This window comes from Prinia subflava, chromosome 10 (genome assembly GCF_021018805.1).
Source record: "Prinia subflava isolate CZ2003 ecotype Zambia chromosome 10, Cam_Psub_1.2, whole genome shotgun sequence".
Lineage (NCBI taxonomy): Eukaryota > Metazoa > Chordata > Aves > Passeriformes > Cisticolidae > Prinia > Prinia subflava.
In genome coordinates this window covers 7692810-7710228 of record NC_086256.1, presented here as the reverse complement: position 1 = coordinate 7710228, position 17419 = coordinate 7692810, and the positions used below count along the sequence as shown (strand labels likewise).

The 17419-nt window shown below is 41.8% G+C and overlaps 1 protein-coding gene and 1 long non-coding RNA gene across 2 annotated transcripts in view; one reads left to right on the top strand and one right to left on the bottom strand.

The window, feature by feature from the left end:
- Positions 1-439: 439 nt before the first annotated feature.
- SLC5A9 (solute carrier family 5 member 9) overlaps positions 440-17419 on the top strand; it is a 144311-nt gene continuing 127331 nt past the window's right edge. Inside the window, exons 1-2 of the mRNA XM_063407121.1 lie at positions 440-573; positions 3540-3612. The gene's annotated coding sequence lies outside the window, so the exon portion shown is untranslated. The remainder of the gene's footprint in view (positions 574-3539; positions 3613-17419) is intronic.
- Positions 13201-17419, bottom strand: part of LOC134555321 (uncharacterized) — a 36640-nt gene continuing 32421 nt past the window's right edge. The window contains exons 3-4 of the long non-coding RNA XR_010081404.1: positions 14244-14358; positions 13201-13408 (exon numbers count right to left, since the gene is read on the bottom strand). This is a non-coding gene — a long non-coding RNA (uncharacterized LOC134555321). The remainder of the gene's footprint in view (positions 13409-14243; positions 14359-17419) is intronic.

Below are 17419 nucleotides of genomic sequence, written 5' to 3'. Positions count from 1 at the left end.
TTATTTAGGTTTACTGAGAGCAACTTCCTAGATCCCATCTGTTAACTGGCCACAGCCACTTTTGAGCAAACCCTTGTGCAGCTCTGTGTAGTATTTCAGCTTTGGTAGGAGCTTCAGGTGCCCTGTCCTGTAGGGTGCATCAGGCTGGGGTGGGACTGCCTGAGCCCCTTTACCCCATCAGATGTGGAGGTGAACCCAGAGAAGGCTCTGCCTGTAGGACAGAGATCCACAGGCAGGAAGATGGGAGCAGATGAGTTAGATAATATCAAGGGTTCACTCACAGATTAAATAAACCACCATGATAATAGAGCAGGACCTGTGGTTCTGGCAGACAGCACACTTCTCACATGACACTGAGTCACTTTGGGGGGTTGTTTTCTTCCTGTTCATTTACCTCTCATTTAGCGCTGCTGGTGAGTAAATAGTGAAATGAGATTCTCGGGGTGTGATCTTTACAAAGGCCACTGAAACACTTCCTCCAGAGAGCCCTGATCGGAGACAACTGGGGCTAGAGGGGGAGGAAGTGTCCCGTTTGAACTTTTTGGTGAAAAATCTATTCAGTGACACAAAACTGTAAGTTAATTTCATTTTCTGTTGTAGAGGGGGAAAAAAAAAATAGAAGTCAAAACAGTTCTTTTTGTTTCCAAATTGAATGCTTGCATTTTCACAAGTGAAAAGACTTTTCATGTCAAAAATTATTTTTTATTTCTTGTTTGAAATCTGGCAATGGGAAAGAAAATATTTTAACTGATTTTCTCCCCATTTCATCAGATACTTGAGAAAGTAATTTCAGATCAAGCCAGCATTTTATTTCAATATTTAATTTGGAAAAGGCAGGAAACTGAAATACCCACCATTCCAACAGTTCAGATTAGAATGCAAATGTTCAATTTCCATGGAGCTCCCACTCCTCATCCCAGGAGTCCGGAGCCCTCTGCACATTTACTGGGGAGGACAGGATAAGCACCTGGCCAGTGCACTGAAAAATGAGTGTCTGGTGCCCTCTACGGGTCCATCAAACCGGTGGGCCTGAGTCTGACCCCCGAATTCCATTTATGCCTGAAAATCAGATTCAAAAGATTATGAATTAAACAGATTACCCCTCTGAACAAGAAAAATCGATGAATGATTTACAAGTTCTTCTTGAAACAAAATTTGCAACTGAGTTTTAAAAATGTGTCTTTTGCCTCAGAATGCAGGAGCGTTACTGTTTTGGAAGACAAGAGCTGAAAAAAAAATATTGTCTCTGAATCAGGTTTAATATGGCATGAATGAAATGAGAGAGACAGGAGTCGGAGAAATGTCTCGGAGACAGGAAAACAAGGCATCAAGGTGTTTCTCAGGATATTCCTCTTAAACTAGACCTGTGCAGAAAGTGCCAAGTCTCTCTATCTGGATGCCTGAGCTGGCTTAATTTCCTCAGCAGAGCCAGTGGCAAACCCGACTTTCTGAGCAGGCTGTGTCCTTCTGTATTTAGCAGCTGCAGTCGGTGTGTCTGTGCTGGCTGCAGTGCTGGAGCCCCGAGAGCTGCTTCAGCCTGACAGTGTAGGAACAGCTCTGCTTTGCAGTAAAATACTCAGAGCAGGGGGAGCTGAGAGATACCGAGGGACTCCTGAGGGCTTTTTTGCAAATCAATTTACAAAGGTGCCAGAAATAACATGGAGTGCCGGCTGGGATGAGAGCAATTTTTGGGACTGAGACTTCCTGTGCAGTGTTGATAAAATAAACTCTACTTACCTTTCCCTGCTTCCATATACGGATGTGACTTGTTACAAAGTTAATCTCTCCCAGCCCTTCTTTCTCCTTTATTTCCTCCAGTGAATATGGAGCTGGCATAGGAAATTTAATGGGCAGACTGGAAAACTGATGTTCTCTATGCTCGGATCTGGCAAAGCCCAAATTACGAGCAAGTATAAAATCTCTGTTCAGATTTTGAGTTATGGGTCTAAGACCTGTGAATCTCACTGGTTCCCAACCTCATTCAGGGTCCATGGGACAACCAGGCTCTTCCAAAACATGGGTTGTGGAAAGATAATGAATAGGAAACCAAGGGCAGAGTGTGGACCTGAGCCTGGGCAAGAGGAGGGACAAGACACTGATAGTGGTGTGCCCAGTGTTTGTTGCAGGCAGAGGGTTTCCTGACTGGGCTCACGTGGCTGCTCCTTCCTGACTGAGTTGTAGCAAACCTTTCACAGCAAAGTGACCCAAATCCCCAAACTCTTGATGGCATCTAAGCTCTGTCAGCGTGTGAGAATCCTGTTGAATTTCTGTGGCTGCAGCCTATCTTAATGTTGCCAGCAACAAATTCCCATCATCTCATGCTTTGCCAGCACCAGTCCTGAATGGAAGAGATTGTATATTCACCTAGAATTGATTTTTTTTTAATTTGACAGAAAGCAAGAGAGGTGCATATACAGTCAAACTTACAGGGCCTGATTGATTTGAAAAAAGAGGGAAGGGAAAAAAGTCTTAGGTGCGGTTTACCTTGTAAAGTATGTGTTTCCCTGCTGGTAAGGTATGTATATGAGTTTCCCTACAATTCAAAGCAGGCTCTGTTCATCTCTTAAGCTCCTGTGTTGCCAGGATGGGCACTTTAGGAGGGAGCAATCCATTCTGTGAGAGGGAGCAAGGAAGAGCAAGGTTGCAATGACCAGAGACGTTTCCCTGTGGCAGGTTGCTGGGTCAGATTATGCGGCTCAACGCTTGCTTCTCCAGCAACACACAGACCTCAGTGCCTGGAATGGTTTGCAAATGATTTAATCAGATCCCTCGTGTGTCACTGACTGATGGATCCCACCTTCTGCTGACCCGAATCATACGAGAATTCACCACTTCCCGTGGTAGTTTGTCCTAAAATTAATCATCCTCTCCGTTCAAAATATGTCTTTTATTTCTCAGTTTCTGGCTTTGCCTTTCAGGCACAGACTGTAACTATGCCTTTCTCTGCTGCCTGAAAGGGTCTATTCACCTGGGGTGTTTTCACTGGGTGAAGATTTTTTTCCTTCTCATCGACTCATCTCAATACATTTTTATAACCAATCAGGCTGTAAATTAATTGTTAAGAAGGATTTTTTCTATCCCTTTACTTCTGGTATTCTGTTTTACCCTCCCAAAAAACCCTTCCAAACTGATATGCATTTTAATTATTCACACAAGAATTGGTCTTGGTGTTGTACCAAGACCACACAAAGAGATAACCACCTGCCTTCGTGGCTATCTCTTCTTCTGTTGATCTAGTCAAGTAAATGTGATATGTTTAGTTTCTTTCTGTTTTATCAGTGCATCCTCTCTAGACTCTTCTACAGATCTCAAATAACTAAGCTTTACCTAAAACATGCCTTTATTGATGTGTTGTAATGGAATTTTTGTATGTGGAGTGCTGCATTGTGCACAAATACATACCCGGAGTTTGCACATTGTGTTTGCCAACCATCTCTCAAACTGATTGCAGGTTTGCTTATCAAATGCTCTTTTTCATAAAACATTTTTGATTTGCATTAGTTTTATTTTCAGACTTCCATTCTTTCTTTGCCTTTCAGCTGAATCATCTATCAACTTCTCCATTCTTTTTGCCTGTGCTGATTTCAGGCTCTCTGGATGCAAATTGGCAGGGTAAGCCACTTTTTCTTTCTGAAACTCCCCCTGTGTTTACCATGTCAGTTCTCTTGAATTTCTGAGCTTTTTAGGACATGCTAATCATGTACTGACATTTGGCTAAGTCTTTGGGAGTTTACATGTGCACAGAGACCAGACAGGAGGTGAATCCTCATTTTCCATATTGCTGTGCTCCTTCTGAAGAGTTCCAAATCCAGAGCTAAACTACTTGCTGGATATTTTTTTCTTTTCTCAGTTGTCTCTTATCAGCAATTTTACACTCTGCAGTCAGGTAACAGACAATTGTTAGAAATTCTGTTATCACATTCTTGCTTAAGCATTTGTCTTTGGCTTCCAATCTGCCAGCAGTAACTTTCCTGATACCTTTTGCCTCCTTTATCAGTTACCTGCAGTTCACAGCTTCTAACTGATGTTTAATGCTGATATTCTTTCTTCTAAAAAATGGCTTCATGGAGCTATTTCTATTACTATTGGGGTTTTTGTCTGAATTTGGCTTTTAGCCAACACTGGGCTTATTCCTTGATTGGGAAATTAGTGGTTTATTAAAATATAAATAAATAGAGAGGAGGAGGTGGTTAATGATGCAAAAATTGGCTGAAATAGTGATCCCCTTAAAAAATAAATCCTGTGCCAAGAAAAATATGTGGAGTCAGGTCAGAAAGACCCAGTCTCAATAACTGTTAGGAGAATGTGAACATGCAGAGATAAGAAGTTACTGCACATCCCAAGTTGTTTAGGGAATAGCTTAATAAACATAAGCCTTTGATGGGAGGCAGTGAAAGGGCAGGGGAAAGTAGCACAGTCCATCTTCAGGTTCAACAAAAGAATTGCAAGTGTTGCAATTGCAACAGCTGATCTGTTCTGGGCCTGTCATGCCTGAAGTGGATCTTCTTGTCAGATTTTTACTTTTACTTTAATAATGTGAATCAGTAGTACAGGTTTATAAAAAGTTCATCTTGTCTGGGAAACCTGTACTTTTTTTTATCAGAGTATTTGGATTTTAGGGAAGTGTAAAATCACAGTGTCTTGCAGTGAAACCTGCTTAGGTAATCAATGCAAAGTTGTCTTGGAGAGAGGTACTGCTGCTGGGCTGAAAGTGCTCTCTATGGGAGCAATGAAAACAAACAGCTTTAAGATGCAGGCTGGAGTGTTTTGTGGGTCACTGAAGAGATCAGTCTAGATCCAGGTGCTCGACTTGCAGAGCTGGTTTTAAAAGTAACAAAAAAAATTTCAGGATTGTTATGTGTTCTTGGTCATGAATTCTGCTGTGGTCTTCGGCTGGGAGATGGGATCATGGCTGGTAAAGAGAGACATACTACTAAAAAGAAAAATAACTCAGGAGAGAGAAACAGGCATGCAAAGAAGTAGGCTGTGGAGAAAATAAATCTGAGACCAATCTATTTAGTAGGAAACATAGGGAAAATAAACGTATGCAAGCAAGACTGGTGGAAACAGAGGACTGTTTCCAGAGGGATCCTTCTGGCACATAAAATGATCCAATGGGATGCAAAATCCCCCCCTAAATAAAGTTTTGAGGCTGCTTGTGCAAAAACATCATCTTATGGAGTAAGGAAGTAATTAGCTCCTCTGATCTTCAAGGTTTTTTTCTGAGCTTGACAATTCTGTGAATCTGTTGTGGCTGTATCTGGCATTGGGACCAAACACTGAATTCCTAGTATTGGCAAATTGGAGACAGTTCAGAGAAGAGTAAGGAAAAAAAATCTATTAAAGGAGTAAATTTGTTGTTTTATATGACTAATAGCCCATGCCGAGTCCAGCAGAGTTACTGTATGTTCACACCCTGAGTGACTGAGACCACAGCACAGCCTGGGGCTCTCCTCTCCTCATGAGTCTTTAGTTCCATTCACAGAAGATGTGTAGGCCCATTTAGCTGTTCCTTTCTCTCCTGAGCCAGTGGTGCAGTCAGTGAACTTCCAGTCCACAGCACTACAGAAATACAGGCAACAAAAGCTATTCCATGGGAAAGTTTCCTGATAGCATGATGTATTCAGGGGATGGATGTTCCTGCAAATGAAGGGGCAAAGGGTAAATGGCATCATTAAAATGGCATGATAAGGATTCTGAGTTACCAGGATGGGTTGGTGGATCTGTTCCCTCTATTTCAGTAAGCTGTGCCTTGGCACTGCTTAGTCTGTGGGTTCCTAGAGGGGCTGGTGGTCTGTACTCCCTGACTGCTGTGCAAGGGCTGGAGAGTCACTATGGAGTGGTCCTATAGGCAGGAAGCAAGACCAAGTTTTATAATCCTCCAAGACATCAAATACTTATTTCTGACCTACCTGTTTTCATGCTTTTGTTACATCTATTGTCTGTTCATACTGCACTGTATCATTACTCTTAGCCTGGGACAGCTCGGGATAATCTTCTGTGCTAGCCAAAGTTGTCACCATTGTGCCCCACAGTTGACGTCTGCCTTAAGCAGGGGCTTATAGAATTTCTTCAGTCTTTCAACTCAACTGTGTCACAGAGGGCCATCAGAGATGGCTTTGAAATTGCTGTTAACTGACACATGCCCAGATTTTCTGAAGAGCAGAGAAGGCTTTGGCACCGCTCCGGGATCTCAGTTGTGGAGATCTCATCGTGCCCTTCTATGCCAGCCAAGACACAGAGGCATTGCAGGAAGGATTGACCAGACCACTTGCCATGACAGCTATAAATTGTCCTATCTTTTCAGGCAGACAAAAGAGCAGTGACAACTGTATTGTAGGCATTTGCTTTTGTGTGCAGTCAGATGTTGCCTTCATTCCAGACACACTGAATTCCTCTCCCCAGGGCTGCCCTGGCTGGTGCTCGGCACTCATGCCTTTCCAAGGCAGCACATTGCCAGGGTAGCAGTTTCTTTACCCATGCCAGTACAACATTGTCAACTGCCTTTAGACGCCTGCCACCAAGACCTTTCTTCCCCTCCTGCTGGTATTGGGCTTACTTAAGCAACTAGTAATGATCAGAGCATTTCTGAGTGTATGTACAACCAACAAACGATTGTTAGAAGGTGACAGATGGCAGGCCAGCAGCTCTGTGATTTTTTGTCCCGTGAGAATGGCTGCAATGGACCAGACCACAGTTCCATCCATTCCAGGATTCTGTTTCCAGTCGTGGCTCAGAGAAGAGAACTAGTAAAGGATATGAGAAAAGGTTGAGTGCATAATAAGCTCTCCCAAATGCATTCCTGACCTCTAACTGTTATCATTTTGATCTTGCTAAGGCAGGCACAGGCTGGTGGCAACCTCTGTAGATTTCTCTCCTATAAAGTTGTTTACCCTCCCCTTGAGTCTCTGTAAATTCCTGGTGTCTGCAATGCCTTGTGGTTCATCTATCTTCTGTATGCAGAGACACCTTTTTTGACCTTTCTCTTTGCCTCTAATAATGACATTTACTGTTCTTTAGTGCTTGTAGTCTTGAACTCCACTGGGTAACAAGTCAGAGTGACGCACTAGTGATGTGCACCTGCACAGAAATCTGCTCTGGGGTATCAGTGTTTACCCCTCCAGCTCACCCACCCAGAAGAAAAGACTACTGACTTCATATTTGCTAAGTGATGTTTGCTGCCTGTAATAGATCTGCAAGACACTTGTGTAGCACTGTCCTAGTGACCACAGTCACTCTCCAGCCTCAGATATGCCTCAGATATTCCCTCTTTGCTGAGTCTCTCTGCAGTGTGCATCATTCTGAAAGGAAATAAATCAGAAGGGCTCCCCAGGGTTGTGCTGGAACATCGGAAAGAGAACTGCACAAGGCATTGTCTCTCTTTTTCTTTTTCTTTTTTTTTTTTTTTTGTGTAATCTTGAGAACACTTTGTAATTTTCTTTCAAACAAACAAGGGGAAATGAATGGGAATTATGCATATTGTGTTAAACATTTCCTTGGTTGAAGCATTCATGGCAAGAGATGGGATCTATAAGTGCCATGCTCTTTTCAGTAGAAAATTTTCACCAGCAGTTGTCTGCATCACTTTGGTGACTTATCTTTAAAGAAGCAGAGAGTAGCAGATCTTTACCTTGGCTGTGTGGACAGTGGTGGATCTCTGCCAAGCTCTATCTGTTGGGAATCTAAGCCAATTCTTTTTATCATTAGGTATCAGTTATTTGTGGCCTTGAATGAATAGGTCAAGCTAGAAATAGACCTTTTTCAAGAAGAAAACATAAACTTTTGTTTCATGGCCTGTAGATATATTGATCTATTCAGGGGGCCTTCACAAGGAGTTCAGGGAAGTACAGTACAGCACAGGCAATAGAAGCAGTGTGAGGACTGACATTTATCTACAAGCTCTATCAAGTGGCAATGAATATATGTCTGTATGGGACTCATGGAAACACAGCTTGTGCTAGTCTACCTAATAATAATTTGGATGTGGACTATGAAACTCAATCCAGTATATTTACTGCGTTATCTTTCATGATCACAGTGTAGCTGTACTCTTGTGTGTGTGTGTGTGTAGAGCCTATAACTTTTCTAGAAAGAAATACTTAATTTAATGAATCCCATCATCTTCTTTATAGGCAGCATCCTCATGTTTTTTTCAGATGTTGTTTTCAGTCCTGAAGATCTTATTTGTTCATTCAGCTGGATTGCTCTTAGCAGTGCAGTATTGGAAATTTGAGCTGTGCTGTGATAAGCATATGATGTCACTTCTTTTCTCTGATTAAAGGACTGTAATTCTCATGATTTGATTTCTGGAGTGCATAATATATTTAAAATTCACTTTCAGGGTCAAAGTCTTAGCTGGTATAAAATGATGAGGCTATGTTATCTTAAATATATAATAGACAGCCAGGAAATACCAGATAAATACAGCACTGACAACTCAAATAAGAATAATTCAGTGAGTTTTAGGCCTCCTTTTAATCCACAGCACTAGTCCAACATTTTGCTGAGATTTTTTCAAAGCCATATGGGTCTCATTTTCTTCTCACATATCCTGCTCACATACAGATGCAACACCACTGAGTTCAGTGGAGTTGTGTTTTGATTTAAACAGGTGTCAGATCTCAGCCTAGAAAGGCACTTAAGCACGTGCTTAACTTGAAAGCAGGAATGTGCTAATGCAACTTCTGATCTGACCTTGAAAATGTTGACTATCTGCTCGAATGCTTGCTATCATAAATGAGGATCAGAAAATAATTACTGTGTTTCAACCACTCAAGAAATCAAATAATTGCTCTAAAATTGTTGCCATCAATCCATAAGGAAAACTGTTGTTTCAGCAAACAATAGTAATATTTGGAGTTAATACAAACTGGTTTATATCAATTTGAAAAACACTCTTCAGGAAGAAGGAAATGTACTCAAATGGTGCAATTTCTTGAATGGCACATTTTATCTTTTTTGATCTTTTAGAAAAGACATTTCAGTTTGAGTTTTAATAAAACCTGTAATTTTTTTTTTAAACCCTGTTTCTCTCCTTCTTTAGCAAATTAATTTACTGTATGCTTCCAGAGATTACACATTGTCATGGAAAGATTTTAAATGTAGCTGAATAGTGAAATATCACACAACTAGAATAAAGTACAACTAGTAGTTGTTCTCTCCTGAGCATCTCCAAAAAATTCAGCAATACCTGGCCAAACCCTGCATTTTGTTGGAAATCTATAAATTAACCATTATGATTGTGTCTTCTTTTTAGTTAATGCAATCTACAGGGTGCAGACTAAAGGTATTTTGTGATTCAGTCTCCACATATCATTAGCAAATTCTCTGTGCCAATATGAATATAAAATATTGATGAAATATAAAATACTGCAATTATGTAAATATGTAAAACATAATTGAGTTTCAATGTAGAATTCAGAACTGAGGTTAATTTTTCAACATTTCAAACAGAAAATCTAGGAACTAGACAAACAAACCTTTGCCCTCTCTTTTTTTTCCAAGAAATGCTTAAAGTGAAAGATTTCTAAAAAAAAGTGTTTCCTGTGTGCCTAAAATTGAAACATTAATGGCTTTATGGGAACAGGTTTTTTGGGGGGCATTTGTTTGGTTATTTTGTTGTGATTTTTAAAAAATCTTTTGTTTGTGAATTCCTCTGTGGATAAAGATGAGACAGTTTCATTAAATTTTGGGTGATAAAGGTTAGGTTCAAGCTGATAGCACCAGCCTGGTGTTCTGCAAAGCTCTCCACACAGATCAGTTTCCTCACTTTCCTCCTGGAAAGGTGTTTTGCTCCTTGCTCTGTGCCAGGGTGTTCCATGCACCCACATGCACACCCAGCAGGATCTGAGGGGAGCCCTTGCAGAAGAAAATCAGACAAGCAAGAGAGGCCAGTTTGCCTGAGTGCCACGTTCCATATTGGTGGGAGACACTTGTACCAGCAGTTTTATAAAAATATACACAGGGAGGATAAATTCTCCAAATTCTTCCTCTGTCTTGGGTTAGGATGTCTTATTTCTTGAGATTTTAGGAACATCTTATCTCTTTGAAGGCTATATACCACAATGTTGATGGGTCCCTCTTTCAAACCAACAGTTGACAAGCACTTGCATTTGCATCCGCAAATCCTCTTTGTGCAGAAATTCAGAGATTTCTTCTACATGTGAAAACATGTAAGGAAATACCAAATTGATTTGGAAAATCCTTGTTTCAGTTGGCCTGGTGCCAACTGAACTTCACTGTGCAATATTTAATGCAATTCTGATTGTCCAATGAAAGAGCCTAGGCTGAGCCCACAAAGCTAAACAACATAAAATGCAAGTTCAAAGTTTTGATGGAAGTGTTAGAAGCATGTTCAGTGCCCTAGTTCATCATCTGAGACTTCATAACACTGATGTGCCAGTTTATGGTCCTGACCATAATTCTCTAGAGAATGTAAAATTTAAGCCCTGCTCTGGAGGAAACAAAAAAGCTTCAAATCATGAACGTCTCTAAGGCTGTGCCTTGAGTTCTGTGAGTGAGGAAGCTCCTAGTACTCCATAGTATTTTGGTGTGGTATGAAATAAAAGGAAGAACAATTTAAATACATCACCACATTCAGAGAGCTTGTTTATATAGGCACTGTCTTTAGCCTTTGAAGAGGGAGGAGCTAAAGGGAGCAATAATTTAAATATTTAACATCATTCACCAGAGCTCACTGCTAGGAGGATAAGACTGTAGAACTATTACATGAGGGGTTGCCTTTTGCTGATGGGAATAGCCCTGCTGCTCAAAAGGCTCCCCTAAATGACTACTGTAAAGCCTTTCTGGTTTACTGTGATGGGTGTATTTTTGAGCTTCTAGAAGGCAATTTGCTAGTTGGGGAATGGGGAATGGATGCCCAACAGTCACTGCTGGGCTGTAGGGACCGGGTTGGACACATCCTTGCAGCAGGATATCCTGATGGAATGCTGTCCCCTTGTGCTCCACAGGCTGGGGAGCAGTGTCCAGGTGGGAGCTGACAAATGGGCACAAAAGCAACTACAAACTTTGTTATGTCTCAGTGCAAGCTTCTGTCTCAACTGCTGTGAACACAGCTGTGCTCATCTGGCCTCCAAAGTGCTCTTACATGCAGCAATTCCGATCACAGGAAATGGGGAAGGAGTGGATACTGTATTTTTGTAGTCTGTGTACAGTCTCATGGCAGGATAGACTTTGGTTTTCATCTGTCAGTCCTTGCTGCATGAACATCTATCAATGGACACGTCCCTGCTTCTGTACCTTAGAGTCCAAATGACACAACACAAGGGATATTTTAGGGGTGGCTCCATGCTGTCAGTACTTTTGAGACCTTCTGGCTGGTTGCCTGTTGGCAAGCCCACAGTGCCTGGCCTTTTCACCTTTGGTCTTCCCCCAAGAAAGGCAAGGAGGCAGCTCCTTGTGCCATGTGTTAACCTGGGACCCTGACCTGAGGAGAACATGTCCCATTTGTGCAGTTCAGTGCAACAGAAAAACATCTGTCCATCATGTCATGCAAGATAAGGTGATTTGTGAGTCTGCCTAACTCAGGTGGATTCAATTTTTTATCTTGGAAGGAGCCCAAGCTTGAGAAAACTATGTGTATACTCATCTGTCCAGCCTGCAGAGCACGCACTGAGCAACTGGCTGTTGCAGAGATCCTGTCTTTTGGATGCTTTCTGGAGGTGCTTGGAGGCTCCCAGCCCCTTCCTACCCTCTTCTCATCACTAACAATAACCAGATACCCCTGTTTGCCTGCAGTATCTATAAGGGAGATACCTCAATTAAACTGAATGTTTCCCATTATTTAGGCTCATATGGAAGTTTCTTTAACCTCGTGATTCATGTGTGCAATATTTTGTTTCTCATCATGGGTTTGTTTGGTTGGGTTTTTCTGTTCTTCAAAACTCGCATTTGTTCTGTAATAGATCTCTGTTTTTAGGGGAACTATATGGAAAAAGTGAGTTAGAGTAAAGCCATTTCCAACCCCAGCCTCCCACACGGCGACCAGACAGGGATGAAGTGCTGCCATAAACTGCTGATGGCCAGAAGATCTTGCAGGTGAAGTGTTCAAGTGTGCTTTTCTCCTTGCTTTGGCCTGACTTAGCTTCTGTGGAAGCCAATGATAGTTTTATCCCCCACTCCATGCCAGAGAGTTAGGCTGCTCTCTGGAATAGTGCAGGCTCATAATCCTAAAATGTGAATTTCTGGACTGCAGCTGACGGTGAAGCATTTGAACTCTTTCAAGCCCTATCCCAGGGTTTCTTGAAGAGCAACAGAAATATGAGTGAGGACAGGGAGCTGGGGTGTGCTGGGGGCAGCCAAAGATCTCCTCTGGAGGAGGAAGGTTAGATCTGAGATGTACTGGGGGCTCACTGAGAGGGAGAAACAGGAACAGGGAGTTGGACTTCAATGATCCTTGTGGGCCCCTTCCAACTAAGGATATTCTATAAACGTGTTTGCAACTCTGCATAAAATCTGACTTTCTCTACTCAGAAAGGAGTCCTTAAAATGGAGGCCTGGAACTCTCAACACCTTAAATCATCTAGAGACACCTTTCCTTCAATTGCTCAGTGGCTCGGCTTGCCATGCTGACAGGAGATAAGTGAAAGAGAAGTACATGTGATATGCATGATTTTAGAAATTTAAATATCAAGATGCTTGGGCAACTTACAGAATCAACAAAACAAAATGATGTGGGAAGAAATTCAGCCAATACAGCAGAAAATTTGATGCAGTGCCTTTGACCTTGTGTTTTAAGTGTCACCTGTGTGAACTCCTATGGGAGGGGACCTTCCATTCCCCATTACAAACCTCAACCTCTCTCCTAAACTTGCCAGACCTGTGTGCCACAGCTCTCTGGTGTGATTTTGCTATTCCTATACTTCATAATCTACTTGGCACGTAATCCCTCTCAGGACTGAATGCATAGCAAAGGAGGGTGTGTTTGCTTGCTCAAGAACAGAAAGATGATCTCTCTAAGAAGAGGAGGAGACTGTAGTGTCAAATGTGTATAGACCCCATTTCTTCAGAGCAGGAACAATCTGCATCATCCCTTCAGAAAGCACATGACACAACATGATCTCAGTTATTTACTGGGACTACAGCAAGTCAGTAATTGTATAGTCATGTTCAGCAGACACAGGTAACGTGTTTTTTAGCTCCACCCAATGTACAATTGTAATCATCATTGCTCCTTTGCAAATTTGTGTTGAAAGATTTTAATTGGAACAGATTTTTTTGGCAAATCCCCATCATGTTGTAATTAATTAGTGTTCAGTACCTGCTCCAGTGCCAGAGCATTGGACCATGTCTCCCATGCTTTTGTGGTGAGTGAGAGAAAGGGAGATCTGGTTTTGTCTCCCTTTCTGCAGATGACAGGATTTCCCCGAAAGAACTCAGCTTTGCTGACCTGAAAGGAGAAGAACAAATACAATAAACCCCAGTATGTTCAGCCACTGAAAGCTCCCTTCCCTATGGTGCTCCCCTCTGAAATCCCAAACCTTACCCATAACAGCAATGGAGCAATACAGCAGTACCCACTGATAAACCATGAATTGTCTTTGCAGCCTCCAGGTTTTGAGGCACTCTTGAGGTCTAAAGCAGCCTCTAGCATAGTTTTCACCCATCAGACAGAAGAGCACTTCCAGCACTTCCTTATCATGGTGCTGCCTTCAGCTCTGGGGGCTTGTACATACAGAGATGCAGGGAAGACCATGTAGGTCAGTGATCTTCAGCCCGTGGAGCAGATACATTGTGTGATACAGGATCCCATGTGTGAAAGTTTTGAGTATTCTTCATCCTTACTAGAAAATTATTCAGAGTCTTGAGAAAGGAAAAGGTTGAAAGATTCTGTCTAATAGAATGGAAACAATACAGATCTCTGTTCCTGTTCTTGCCAAATCTGAACAGAACTATTTCTACAGCAATAATTCAAATTACATTTGATCGTGGTAATGCTTAATCTAAGTAATGAGTAAAGATCTGTGATTTAAAATTTGCATTGTTCATTAAAGTAAGATGCTATGGTGCCAACAAGAGATTTTACTAAAGGACCTTTTATTTTTCCTTTTTAATACAGAGACCAAAACGGAAGCCCTGTTTATAGCTTAGAAAACAGAGAAGTAGAAAAAAGGATGAGCAAAAAGGCGTTTGAAAATTTATTTCAAATGCAGGTTCAGTTGTCATCCTTCCATCAAAGGGTCTCAGAACTTCTTTAAACTGCTGATAACTACACCATGACTTACTTTTTCTGTAGCATTGTTAAGTCCTTGAGGAGCTGTGGTGAAAGCAGTGCAGGAATTTTCACTCAAGGTCATTCTGTATGTGAGGAGCAGGGATGGACAGACTATTCTGTACATGCTGCATATTTTGAAGAAGGATTCAGCAACCATGGCAATGTGCACGAGGGGAGAGAGAGACAGAGCACCTGTGAAACTACACCACAAGAAAGTATCGTGGCATCCTGGCACCCCAGACAACACAAAATGAATTCCTGATCCCACACAAATAATTAGAAATACCAAATCATGAGGTTGTCTTGCAATAACATCATGTTCTCTCTGCCATGTGGTCACTCCTTTTATCAGAAATTCTGATTTGTCGGAGCTTCTAAATCATTATTTTGTTTTGATTTTTAATGAACATTCCCCCTTCCCTATCTATTTTTCAGCGTGGATTGAACATACTTGTGTGATGTTAATGTAATTTATAATGGGCCAATGTTATTGTCACAGTGGTATTATAAAATATGGGTTAGTTCATGTGGACATCTGAAAAAGTGGGCTTTGATTTCAGATCACTAACATCAGCTCCACTCATACCTCTGAAAATGAGCAACTTGGAAATCAGGAACCTCAGCTTCTAGTGGCTTGGAATTTTACTTACCATTTGTTTTTTATGAGAAAACATGAGAAAATGTTCATTTCTGTCCAGATCCCCTGTAAAAATCTCAGAGGTAAAGAAGAACCAGTGCCAGTGCTGAAACATCTTCAAAGCTAAAATGTATGTTTGAAGTTTTTTTTTTAAAAATCACAATGCCCTAAATTCACCCACTGGTTTTTAATAAGAACACTTAATAAAATCGATTTTCTTTTTTTGCAAATATTAAAAAAAATATGGTTTTGCAATGAAAAATGGCTGCAAATTGTAGACAAGATTAGAAACTGTTTATGATATCTGGGAGATGAGAGTCTTTGCAAAGCCAGAATAAGATCTTGCTGGAAGAGACTTGGCTAGCCACATTGACAAGCATCCAAAGCCTTCATCAGAAGGGAGTAGTTTATCACATTGGAGGATGAAGGGTAAATATCCCATTTCACCAGTATAATTCCTTCCCTCGACCCCAAAAATTTATCATTTTGCGAATTACATGCCTTCAATTAACATTTGCAATATAGAAAGTGATTAAATGTGCATCCAATCCAACAAAAGCCTCTTTTCTGAAAAAAAATCTGTTTTTTACAAGGGCTTCACATTGTGTGTTATGTAACTTCCATCTAAGAATCCCAAAGAGATGTAGAAAACAATTACTTTACAGCTCTCTCCTATATCCTCATTGCCCACATAACACCACTTTCTGCAAGTTATGCAAAGCATTCAGCACTCAGGGCAACAGCACAAATCCAGGTGTAATGTTTTTCTGCTCACCTGGAGATCACAGAACATCATTTTCCCTTTTTCAGAGGTGTCAACCTGCTAAAAAATGGCTTTTCCTCAGCGCACGCTGATGCCACTGAGTGCTGAAGGCTGAGACCTGCCCACAACATGTAGAGGTTGAAGCAAGTTGTCCCAGAGTAATTCTGATCTTTGTGTGCCTCAGGGGGTGTTGTGAAAGGGACTTATTCTCACTTCTCCTGCAAGTGGGCTCCCCACCCATCCTCCTGACAGCTCAACTTGAAAGGGCTCACCCACAGGAAACTATTAAAGTAATGATCATTCTTGTGGTTTATGCATTGATACAAAAATGTTTCATTGCAAAAAGAAGAAAAAAACAACCCTGTGGTAATTTTCATGGTAACTTTTTCCTCCTCTTAAATAAACTTGGGCAGGATCCCAATGAAGGTGGTTGACTGTGTTGGATAATTAAAGGATAGATCTTTTTCAGCATAACAGATTTGTGAACACTGTGTAAATATGCATTTAGGCAATTGAAGGATTGTGCTTCATAGCATAGGCAAATTCATGGACATCTGCATGGGATAAGGCCTAGATCAGCCAAAAGGAGCATTAGAAGTCAGTGCAGAACACTTTCTGCCCAGGCTTCAGTGATGTCAAACACAGCTGGGGCATTTTGCTGAAATCTCCTTGGAACCAGTGTTATCTCACCTCATCAAAAAGCCATGCATTGTTTGTGTTTTCCCAAGGTTTCTCCAGGGGAATAGCAAGCCAGCAAGGTTAAGCTGAAAAAATTGGGAACTTCTCCCAAGAGGAGAGAAGATGGGAGAATGTTTTGGAATGTGTTCAGCAGCGTTTGTAGCGTGGCAGTGGCATGGAGTCAGAGGCAGGATGTTCTGAGAGAGGGAAAAGGTGGTCCTTTCACCAAGCACATTTGGCTTATAAAAAGAAGTTGATTCCAAATTGGACCTCTTTGGTCTAAGAAATGAGCTGGGCCGGTCCCAGGAATTTTCCTGGAAGATTCTCACCTAGCTCTGAGCCAGAGGTCAGAGAGAGCCAGAGATCAATCATTACTTCACCCTTAGTCCTATTTCCTGCTCCTTCTGTTAAGGAGTGAACGGGCTCTGAGACTGGACCCAGACCAGTTCAGGTGACAGCACAAAGGGTGTTTGACAGTGCTTTTAGCAGTGTTACACTGACAGCTACAGCAGGCCCAGGAAGATGGGAAATCACTGACTGGACCAACGAGTTCTCAGAAGCTCCTTGTGACCTCATTTCCCCCTCCTGATTTCCTGTTGGTCGTTCCTTTTCTTCTCCCACCTGCAGAAATAGGCCTCTGACCATTTATGTCTGAATCATTCCCTAGCAAATGATTTGGAAGTAGATTGGGATTCCACTCAGGAGCAATGCTGTTAAGTCTGGAAGAAGTGCAATCCACATGTCCACATGTTTTCTGTTGACTCAGATCGTGATCTTTGCTTTCCCTCTGCTCCTTTTGGTGTACAGATCCCACAGGTACTGGCACCAGGATGACATTGGCATAAGTGATCCACTGCTGGCACCAAATCGTGGGGGTGATCCCACACCGCTGAGGTTGGAGCTGCCCAGGAACTCTGGACAGCGTGGGAACTGACATGATGGTTTCTGTGGAAATAAAATCTCCTAGCAGGAGTCTGTGGTCCCTGCAGAGGCTGATCAAAGCATCATTTGGGTGATAAATGGGTGATAAATGAAACAGCCAGCAGCTGTCGTGCTGCTAGCCCTGTCCCCTTGCACACTGTCTGACTTTTCCAAGGACTTCCAAGGA